General features: G+C 33.1%; 1 long non-coding RNA gene and 1 other non-coding gene across 2 annotated transcripts; both read left to right on the forward strand.

The window, feature by feature from the left end:
• The first annotated feature begins 2,621 nt into the window (after positions 1 to 2,621).
• Positions 2,622 to 4,441, forward strand: LOC149202130 (uncharacterized). The gene is made up of 3 exons (XR_016253499.1): positions 2,622 to 3,608; positions 3,716 to 3,820; positions 3,929 to 4,441. It is a non-coding gene; the product is annotated as an uncharacterized LOC149202130 (long non-coding RNA).
• A 7,336-nt stretch (positions 4,442 to 11,777) lies between these two features.
• TRNAT-CGU (transfer RNA threonine (anticodon CGU)) lies at positions 11,778 to 11,849 on the forward strand. The gene has a single exon. It is a non-coding gene; the product is annotated as a tRNA-Thr (tRNA).
• The last annotated feature ends 311 nt before the right edge of the window (positions 11,850 to 12,160 follow it).

The following is a 12,160-nucleotide window of genomic DNA, read 5'->3' on the forward strand; positions in this document are numbered from 1 at the left end:
AGTCCAACAATATCTCTGCATAACTTCTTGAAATTCAATCAGAGTGTCCAAGGATTTTCATTTCCTCTTTCCAAAAAACTCCTCAATAGCTTCATGATATATATTTTCTTTTCCAAACTTCAAAAAGTAATTCATCATACTAATATTCTCCATTTCGAACTTCAAAGGCCAAGTCCCTCTTACTTTGATCATCAGAGACTCGTTACCTGTCATGAATAGACCATCAGCATATAAAACCAAAATCAAAGTCATACCTTGGACCACTTTGAAGTAGATGTTAATATCAACACATAAGTCAATGTAGACATACTAAGCTTAGGGGGTTTTCTTCATATAATGCTTTCTACAAACATAATACTTGACCAAACCAATATAATTAGCCTCAAACAAATCAATATTGTGTAATCAAATCAACCAAGTCTACTTTTCAAACCAGAATAACTATCAAAGCTATCAATGTTCCTCCCAGTTTCTCTATTGAACCTTTTAATACAAGCCCCTAAGTAAAGTTCACATCCAAGTACTAGGTTACAAACTTATCTATTTGACCTATCAAAAATTGTAATTTATAATATCAAACTAGACTTCATCAAGTAACCCTTATGATCATCATTTGTGGCCCTAGATGTGAATGCATGCACCAATAATAAGTCATATAGGTTTTGTCCATTCATAGTGAGATCATTGCATACTTAATCAGGTGCCATTATATAATCAATTATGTATATATAGCATTGTTATTTCACATTAAGGAAAATTACCATTATCAAGAACCAAATCTGATCAAAACCATAATTCGTTATCACCATGACTTCAATATATCCATAAGACAAAACATATTTATGAACTATTAGGCATCATGTCAAACTTCCAATATTGCTCATCTATATTAAACCAATAAGCCAAATCTTGTCAAACCCTTGCAATTGTTATCAAATACTGACATATACTAACTTCAATGATCAAATATAAATAACATACTTAAATGAAAATTCTAGTCCCCTGCAAAAAAAATTTAGTCAACACATTCACATTCTCTATAGTAAGTCAAGCATTCAAACTTCCCTATTCATAGGACTTTCTATTTTTTGCTCCAAATCAGTAGGATTGTCATAATTCTAGTGTGCTCTTGATCTCGTGCATAAGGCTTAAGTTCTTGTGTCCTACAGGCATAACCACACCCATAGGTCTTCTTCCATGCGGTTGAGAAGCTTATAACGCATCCTTAAGCCTTCTTCTGTGTGATTGGGGCTTAGACTAGGAGAACCCTTCTCTGCTAAAATCAAAATTTTCCAAAACCTTTTTCCACAACATCATATGTTTATTCATGCCTATAATTGTTCCTCCAACTGTCAAGTGTCTTCTTTTCAAATAATAATAGGTGTTAAAATCTCATGAAAATTTTCTCCCTTTAATTGGGAATCCACTTCAGTTATCATCATTTAAAACATCAACCTGTTTATCATAATACTGGCATACATCAACAAAACTGTTAGGTCATGAAATAAAACTATATCAGATTATTATCATAGTCATAATATATTACCATTAGTTACATATGAACATGTCATCAAGCTTTCATCGAGGGTTACTCTGAGAAGTGTACCATCATACTCCAAGGATCATAATCAAATTATTCAACCATCAAGTCGGGACATCCAATTTTACCATATTAACAAAATTACTAAGATTTTAAAAACCTAATCAATGACAACAAGAATATTGTGGATATCAATTTTATTGTTACACTTTTATCATTAGGGTTATCATGCATATCACAAGCATTATCAATAGTATCAAGTTACCATATATCAAAAATCAATGTTTCTAGGTACCTTTACTATGATTTAATAGAATGTAAGATACTTGTCCAATCCCAAGTGCATCAACTCATCATATGTGCCATGAATCAAACTTACTTTCATATGCATATATGAGTCATTGATGAAGGTGATATTCCCATCATACCTGTCACGACTCTCGTTCCAGACATTTTTTTTTTTTACTAATAATTTATTTCCTTATTTAATACCATACTTTTACACTATATGTTTATAATGATATAATCATGACTGCGCTTTTGTGTCAGGTATCTGCAACATTATTCATGACCCCTTCAGAGACTTCTCCTTGTAATGTTGTACTCACACTAGGGATTATATCCTTTCGCTTATACCTAGCCATATCTTGGTGAAGGAATATACTTTAGGTTTACATTATCATATATTATGGTTTCGTTCCTTCATAAATTCGATTGTTAATACTATGAGATACATACTCAATCTTAATATATTGTTTCCAAAATCCTCTGCTTGTACGGGCAATGGTAATCACACCCTAGTTTATAATGTAATTACTTTATATCCTAATCCCAAAAGGCTATCCTATTCACTCCTTTTCCAATCGACATAGGCCTGCTAAAAAATTTACACCCTCAGTTAATATAGTTTAGTCCACTTTACATTATTCCAGTAATGGTTATGTACGTAAATAATGGGTGGTCTAATTAACTCTATCCTCGTCCTGGATTATGTACATTATTTTAAATGCAGTCTTAATGTTTTTTTGGGTATTGTGACCGACCTCCTATTTGACGTGCCCACTTTGCTACCGCCATGATGATCCCCTTCACATGCGCGCAGGTGCATGTGTGTTACTATGTAGCGGTATAGATGTCAAACGACAGTGGAGATGAAATTCTCGAACCCTAATCTCTTTGCCTTTTTGTTGTGGGCGATAGACTGCAGGCCTCATTAGGCTCGGCCCTTCGGGTCGGTTGCCCTCATTCATTGCATACAGGGTTCCATTTCCTGTCATAGGGAAATTACCAAATTTCCTGAAGACTTCCTACCATTCTGTGATTTTCTGTTTTCCCCTTTTCCTTAAGATTTTTACATAGGTGCAATTCCTACTACTTGCACCATGAAGGGATCAACCACTTGGGTTGGGGAGAAACTTTGGTGCTTCCCTACAGATTGAGAAATCCTCCCAGCAATTTCCTTAAGGTAATTTTCAATTTTACGAATATGCTTTCCCTTGCATAACTTCATCAATTTCCTAACCACTCACCTACTACTATCGGGTTCAAAGTCTCGTGTCGATTCCCACAAGAAAGGGGAGTTATATTTGCTCATATTTTTAGGCAAAATCATTCCTTCTTCCCCCAGTCGATTCCCACATGAAAGGGGAGTTATATTTGCTCATATTTTTAGGCAAAATCATTACTTCTTCCCCCAGTCGACACGGTAATGAAAGAATTCATGCACATCCATTTGTTTCTGAACGAATTTCAAGCATCATAACCATCTTTGTTCGCTTCATTGGTTTCCACGGGCACAACGAACCTCCACCCAATATTTTTATTCTGAAATTGGCTTGTTATACAGTGATACCCCTACCCCTACCCAGTTAATTTCAAAACCCTTAATACAAACTCAAGGGTTTTTTATCACTCTCAGTTGTTTAATATTCCTCATGGTCACTAAATTTCGAAGGGAGACGGGTTCCTCTAACTGTTATCTGAAACATCACAGAAGGGTTTAGTGGATTTTTCTACCAGTATGACCCAGCCACAAATTACGGAGTTCCTCGATTCGACACACTCACAGGTATGATTTGGCACCTTCTCACGGTTTGTATCTTTTTTTTCCTCAGATTTTAGAGTAAAGTGGCCTCTCATTAAGCTCTTTAACTATGTTTGTTTTTATTTTATTAGGGCACTCTTCCCCCTCACTCTTTGCAACATAGAATGGATGGATACCCTTCTGAAGGTATCCAAAGAAGCGCACGCCACTTACAGGAAACAACTCTCTATGCGCATGTATGATCTCTACTTGATTTATTCTCCTAATTCCCACAGTGATTTGTAATAACACTCTGTAGTGATTATGGCGCTAAATGTTTACTAATTTATCTTTATTTTTAACAGGAATATGTAGCCCTTCGTTGAGGTATCGTTTCAGATAAAGTAACGCCTTCCAATCAACCTTTTTTGGTTGTAGTGTAATTCCCAAATTAGTCGATCTACTTACTGGAGATCAAGCATTCTTCAAACATCTGAGCAGGACACTCTTGTATTCTTAGAGCACCCGTGTCGCTATCGTCAATTCCAGAGTGGCTTGTATTCTGTTAATTACACACTACTTTTACTGTGGTTTTCCAGGCTTGGCTCACGGAGCTTCCTCCCTTGTTATGGAATTATCTGTGTGTAATCCATGGTACCGTATAATCGAGAGCTTCGGATGGATCAACTACATAGTTTAACCATGAAGCTACCTGTTTCCTACCCTTTGAATGTCTATAGGAACGACTTATTACATTGGACTAGCCGAACAAGATTTAATGTTGGTATAATGATTGTATGACTAGATTGTAAATATATCCCTTCTGTTGAGACTTGTTAATATATCTAGATGTGTAATTGTTATCGATGTAATCTAGAATTCTTCAGTTTTTTTTTTGTGCATTGAGCCTTTAACTCCTTAAGGCTATATGCTAGTATTTATTTCCAAGTTGGTCTTTTGTTGATGACACTGAATTGCATAGTGAAAGTGGCTAGAATCCCATTCATTTTCATGATTGTAATCCCGTCCCATCTATCGACCAATTTGAATGATTTTCGATTTAAACTTTACAGTGAAGCCATGTTTATCACATAGTTTATATACCTCAGAAAATACTTCGTGTTCTAATAGATTATTGCATAGTTATTGTACATGTAGATGTTCTTCTTGGTCTGCACGTAATATTCTCCAATAAGTGATTTGGCATAGCTCCCTTCCGGCAAAACTAGTTATCCAATAACATGGTAGGCTTTTGTTTTTGGTATTATTGGAAATAAGAGTCAATACTTTATTTCAAATCGACTTCATCGGTTTTCCAACCCGTCGTTCAAATCTCTCCTACTATTTCTAGTCTTTCCGCCTAGTATCAGTTCTCTGACCTCAATAACTTTCTAATACTCCATACATGCAAGGAGTAAAAATTCCTTCTGTTCAGGATGCCTTCGTCTGGTGGTGGAGTGCGCAGCGTCCTGTTTGGCGCTCTCTTTTCATCATCACCTGCTGGTTCCTTTGGAAGTGGAGGAACGTCCACATTTTCCAGAATTCTTCTCTGCCTCTTGACTCTATTTTGACAAAAATCCTGGGATACTTGCCTTCTGAGGATTAACTTCGATCTTGGTATTATGGATGATTTCTGTATTTTGAATTCAGACCCGGATGGCTCTTTCTTTCTGAAGTCTTTGTAGTGCCATGCACTCATAACTTTTGGTTTTCTCTAAGATCCATGCATTGCTGATCCTGGACAGCAACAGTTTTCTGTTCATTTTGCTTCAAGGCCTCATGCCTTCGTTTGTATCTGGATTTTTATATACTCTTAATATAAATCATGAAGCTTTTTCTTTCTCAAAAAAAGAGGGTAAAAATTAGCAATTTAAAAACTACAGACTCCCTGCTCATGCTCATCCACAATGGATCGAGATAACAATGCATGCCATTAACACTAACCCACATTGCTATTAAGATTTCCTCAACAATTCAACAATTCTACCTACTTTTGGATCTTTCTCCCTCGTGTGTCTAAATAACTATATATATCTGGAGTGAATTCCTTCCGAAAAATTACAGTGAAACTAGTAGATCGAGGAGTATAGGTACCTCAGTTTCCATTACCTATTCTTTTCCAATTAGTCTCCCTTTTGGGTTTCAATAATAATTTTCTAGTTTTGAGTAGGACAAAGAAACATGTAGCTGCAACAATATCATCTGAGATAGAGTTAATTTTTTTATACACCACTCCTCTAAAAAGGCATATTACATATCTACGAAATTCCATATTTACTGATGACTCTTTATCGTTAATGACCATTAATAAAGCATCCATATGGTTCTTTCTTGGACACCCTGACTTATTTTCCCAGTATTTTTCTCCATCATCTTTGATTCCACACCTCAACTTCTCATTAAATTTTAGTAATGATGGGTAGCTAAGGTTGCAGATATTAAATTAAATGATTGGGATGTAGTTTTATAATTTTCTGCTTATTCCACGTGGCCATATAAACTCCACTTTGAAAATCCTTCTTGGTGTTTAAGGCACTAGAATTTCAACCAACATCTATATATCCTATACCTCAATATCACCATTATTTGTCTAGAGTTACCAACATAAAAAAAATGCCTTTTAAGCAAGTTATGACTCTGTTTAAAACCAAAGTCATATTTCATCCTACGACCTACCATCATTTTCATCATATGTATATTTTCCAAAGAATTTCATGTATTAATCCACAATCCAGGTATGTTATCAACCTCGTATCCTATATTGTCTCAACACAACCTCTCTGTTTACTGTAAACACAGATCTGGGCATAGTGGTATATATATATATATAGAGTTAAGTCATAGAAGTGGTACTATTTATCCACACTGGATTACCTGTATATCCAAGTTCAGATTCAATTATATCAGCGTAGAGTTATACGTACCCGCACTCACTTCCACAGATTACATGCATCACAAATAATATCTGATTTTTCATATCTATACATAAGATCCTGATGATACTTTTCACACTATATCCATCATACCCATTCTTGAGAAAACCAAAATTATTATAGCAATTTTCCAAACAACTACAACACTTATATGAAATTTTATACATTACAACAGTCTAACCATAATTTGTTGTATATGAAAAGATTTGGGAATCAGACACTTTTACCAACCAACCTAGAACTGATTTCCTCCAGTTCACCTCTCAAGCTGAGAAAATATTACCCATTTCTGACATCAACAACCTCTTGTTGATCTCTTCAATGGGTATTTAATTCCCTTCTTTCATGATAAGATTTCCTTTAACGGCGTCCCGCTTTCGTGGGTCTTTTTATCCACTTGCCTAGGATTTTCCCATAAAAGTCTTCCTTTCTCTCCCACGAAGCTTTTATGTTTTTTTTCCAAGATTAGTATCTTTCTCAAGCTAAGCAACGTAATGGATACTTATCTCCCATCCATTAAATTTATCTAAAATTTGATCTAGAATTCTTATCATGAAGTAATTATCTATTCCCATTCACCAATGAGATTTTATTTGGCAAGAGTCTCATCTCTAGGTGTCTCGTTCCCAAGTGCATACATCTCATCTATTTATTTATTAATAAATAACCATTTACATAATTAATTAGATATTCTTCTTTGGATTTTCTGCCATTTTTTCAAACCCCACTTAGTCTAGCCATAATGGTTTTACTGCAACGGGGGGATATTACAATACCTTAGGGCTTACCTTACCATCCAATATTGCAACTGAAACAATATACCATACATAGCTTATAACATTCAGATACCTTTTCACATTGTATCACTTGCTTTTCATGGGAAACTATAGCGCTTCTCTTCTTGCACTAGCTATCTTTTCCTGCACCTCGGATGATCCTCAATAAGGATCCACTTATCACATCTCATCAGGAGGTTAGAAGTATCCAAATACTCAAATATACATGTAGAAAGTATAATCAATGATCAAATCAATAATTTTAAATAAAAGAAAAGACATAAAGAAGTAACATAAATTGAAAGACTTATCTTCAATGAGAGGTGATCATCTGCTTCTTGAACCAACTTTCAAGAGTCATGACTTTCCATTATTCATATAACATTGTTTCCTTCATTATATTTCAACCAACTTCATTAGCAACTAGGCCTAATTGAGATTATCCCATCTAGTGCTACATCAAACCTATCACAAGTGCTAGAACATCTTCACATTGATCATTCTAGGGTTTCTAAATTGCATATCTCAAATATTTGTCATAATAAATGGTTTCTTCCAAACCCTAACCTCATAATATCCATCAAAATCTAATAACTAGATTGCATAAGGTTTCCTTGAAACCCTAGCCTTCTTTTAGGTCTCCTCCACATTCTCTTTCTTCCATCAATGGTGTCTTCTTAGGGGTGATCTTCAAATACTTTTCTTCAACCCAACTTTGATACCATATTAATTTTTCTTAGGGCTATATTATTATTTTCTTTAGATAATTGTATTTCATCATCTACCCATTGAATTCACCCCACAACATAGTAACATTATTCAATTTTACAACATTATACAACAACATATGCAAATATATAAAAAAAAACAATATCATCATCAATGCAGTGAAACATAAAGGAACAATAGAAGAAAAGCATTCACACATAGAGACACTAAGATTGGTCGAAGACCAAGGAAAAACCCATTATGGGGAAAACCCTTTCAAATTTTTCTTCTTATTAAATTGTTATAAATGTTCAGAAAAGAGAGAGTACAATGATCCATATCTTTAACCACAAAACTACCCAACAAAATTAACTAATCAACATCCAAGAGATGAACCCAACAATGCTAATAATCAAAACCATGATTCAGAAGTTTGCAGTTAACAGTGATTGTATGCAGTCAACTGTCGAATTCTGTGGTCAACTAAAAAATCAAACTCTAGTTTTCAGCAACATGCCAAGAGTGTATGTGCGCGTGACTGAAACCCTCCAACCGTATTCATGAGCTTGTGTGGCTACAGTTGCAACCGAAAAATGCTTGTGTCATCCCTGCAACTAGAAGCCAAAACCCTAGATCTGATGTGCAAGCTTTGGACCCAGTAAGTTCGAACCTGAATGAACCAATCTTCGTGAAACACCTCAGACCTTTGCGAGCCAAACCAAAGAGAGAAGAATAATCATGATGATTGTCCAAATGAGGGTCACTTAGCTTATATTTATAGCCATCCAAGGGTGTCCAATTTCTCTTTTGGGCCACACTGTCCTTTTGTTCACATGACTTCAATTCAAAAATGCACTTTCTCATGTCAAAATCAAGTTCTTCAAAGATCAAAATTGGTCCTCTCGAAAAGATGAATCTAGTTCCTTGATTGGAATTTGTCATTAAGTTGCCAAATTAACAAAATATAATAGAGAAAGTGGTTTCTCTAAGCTTATTGTGGTGATTTTTTCCTTAGAAATTTCATTAATGGGATTTGGGTTTATTCTCGAAACTACCAACCTTCTCAAAATTCAAGATCTGTAAGAAACTTCCAAGATAAAGTCATTAAAAAAAGTGATTTAGTAACCTTTTATGTACCTCATTTCCCAGTGTCTTGTTTCTAAATTTTTCTCTATGGTCTTTTTCAATATGGAATTACTCTTTTACATTAAATTTCTCAAAGCTAAATAGTAGTGAATTTGCAAAAGAGAAGTTTGTATTCAGGTTTAACTTCTAGAGTTAAAAAGAGATTACTCTATTTTGGTCTAAGTTACCAGGAAACCTCTTTTTAAGATAACATTAAATAGTAGAAAAAATAAATATAAATAACATAGATCTCTAAATTTAAAATAATCTCAAATTGAGTAAGGAATAAAAAAAATATAAAAAATATATCTAAAAATCCAAAATCTTGTTAATTGCTTTCAAAATCAATAAACTAGAACACCACTATATAACAGAAACAAGCTAACATTATAACAGAACAAGCTAACATCACATTATAACAGAACAAGCTAACATCATGAACATTCGATTTATCTATAACATAGTATAAGTCTTCTTGAAATTAAATATATTATGGTGAGGCGTTTGGCTTAATTAAAAAAAAAATTGTATATCTTTAGCCTTCAACAATGAGACCTATAATCAATTTCAAGTAAAAACATAACAGTCTAATAACTCAGCAAACAAATGTATAAAACATATGGGACAGTAACACTTTCTCATATAACATATATGGGATAGTAACAAAGAAATAACAACCATGTCCTTTACTAAATTTTATGTATTTTAAAATTATAAAAGAGAATACAATTAAGAACATTTAAAAATGTTTTCCACTTAGTATGTATTGTAAATGTTTTCCATTTAGTATGTATTGTACTTACTTAGGTGGAGCGTGGTTTATATTAGAATTGGCTGTGAGCGTGGAGCGTGGTTTATATTAGAATTGGCTGTGAGCGTGGTTTATATTAGAATTGGTTTTGAGAAATTTAAATTTTTAATGAGAAATTTAGAATTGGCTGTGAGCGTATATTAGAATCGAGGAGAAATTTAGAGGGTTCAGATTTAATGTCGATAGAATATTTTTTTTGAATATTAATATGGAAGAATGAGATTTAGTATCAGAGAGTTTAGACTTCTGTAATCCATACTTGATTGTAAGAGATTTTAGCAAAATCACATAGAGAATCATTTGTCGACGCGTTTCGAACCAACTAGTGTGGTTCATCGTCAGGACATATTTTGGGTTACAATTCTAATATGAATTTAGAGGGATCTAATTTATTCATGTTCAAATTTTTGAGTAAACATTATTTAAATGTTTTCCATAGTAATTTTTTAAATTTTTTTTTGTTTGACATGAGCAAAATTTCAATTTTGATGACGGATATCCTTACACATCATACTGGGCTATAAAATGAGCCTCTCGGCTCAATGATGATTAACCTCCACCAAAACTCATATGGTCTATCTATAGTTAATTGAGATTATTTAAAATTTTATTTCTGTAATAAATAAAAAAAAGAAAAAAAAGCCTTCCAACGTCATGAAATCATTGTAATTTTTCTCAAACAAGTAAAGAAAGTTGCCTTAAAAATAATAATGAAAATTTAAAAAAAAAAAAAAAAAAATTATGAAAACATGTTATTTTTGTTATTAAAAAGTTCTTATAATTCGATTTAGATTAATTATAATTTTAAATTAAATTTTTATATTATATTTATTTATATTTATATTTTTAAAATTTAAGATGTTTCTTTAGTTTTGTTACACATTTTTCTAATTTAAAATTGAGTAGTATTCATTAACATTTTAATTAAAAAAATTGATATAGAAAAACAAAAATGCTACTTTCTAAGTGTGAGTAGAAATGAATGAAATTCTACCCTCCCATTATGAGATAAAATCAATTTATAGGAGCAAGGGAAAATAATTTTAACCTAAATTTAGTTTAATCTAAATCTATCAAAGACTTTAAGTGGAACAGAGGAACAATGACCAGAAACAATGAAGTATCTTTGATGAGGAGTGTGGGGATTGAGTTTATTTTAGATTAATCTTAATAACAGTATTTATATAGGAATTTAGACTTCTGTGATCCATAACACTGTCTGGAATATCTTCGGCAAAATCACATAATCAATCTTTTGTGACGCGTTTCGAACCAACCAGTGTGGTTCATCGTCAGGACAAGTTAACTTGTCCTGACGATGAACCACACTGGTTGGTTCGAAACGCGTCACAAAAGATTGATTATGTGATTTTGCCGAAGATATTCCAGACAGTATTTATATAGTTATCAATTTATACTAATTATATTTACTAATGTTATTTTATATATTTTAATAGGTTTAATGTATATATTTGTCTCTATAAATTATATATTAATATACTAATTAATATACTAATATACTAATTACTTTTTCAAACCATGAAAAAATGTCTAATTTTATTTTTGGAAATTGCAACGGTTGATGACCGTGCGATTAACTATGCTAATCCCCTATTAATATAACATTTTATTCTCATCTAAAAGAAAAAGAAAAAGAAAAATTCGATTAAATGATAAATTTATCAGAAATGAACCTATCAATAACTTTCTATCATGGTTACAGCTTTGAAATAGAAAGTTTTAAACAATCAAATTCACATATAACAAACAATAAATGTTCCCATTGCAATGAATGTGCATCCATATTTTATTAATACCCTTTTTTATTGATTGTGATAGCCTGCTGTGCCGCACGTGTCTTGCTTCCGTAGCTTAGAGGTAGAGCGTTCGCTTCGTAAGCGAAAGGTCGCGAGTTCAATCCTCGCCGGGAGCTCTCTTATATTGTTATAGTTTTGCGGACAGGCAACCGTCGATTGGCAGCAGCATTACAGAGGCCTTACAACAACCCACACCTACCTTTTACCTTCCATTGAAACTTCAAGGATATGGCAATATATTTTTAATTTTACATTTCCAAAATCCTGAAATGTAAATGGATACATAAACGTTTTCAAATTTAGAACTAGGGTTTTAGGTCATATGGGTTATGAACAAGGTTTCAATAACCCACACCTACCTTTTATCTTTTATCCATTGAAACTTCAGGAATATGACAATAAATTTTTAATTTTACATTTCCAAAAT

Source organism: Pinus tabuliformis, chromosome 2_1 (assembly GCF_031772625.1).
Source record: "Pinus tabuliformis cultivar Carrire ecotype Pingquan chromosome 2_1, CPIR1, whole genome shotgun sequence".
In the NCBI taxonomy this organism is placed as follows: Eukaryota; Viridiplantae; Streptophyta; class Pinopsida; order Pinales; family Pinaceae; genus Pinus; species Pinus tabuliformis.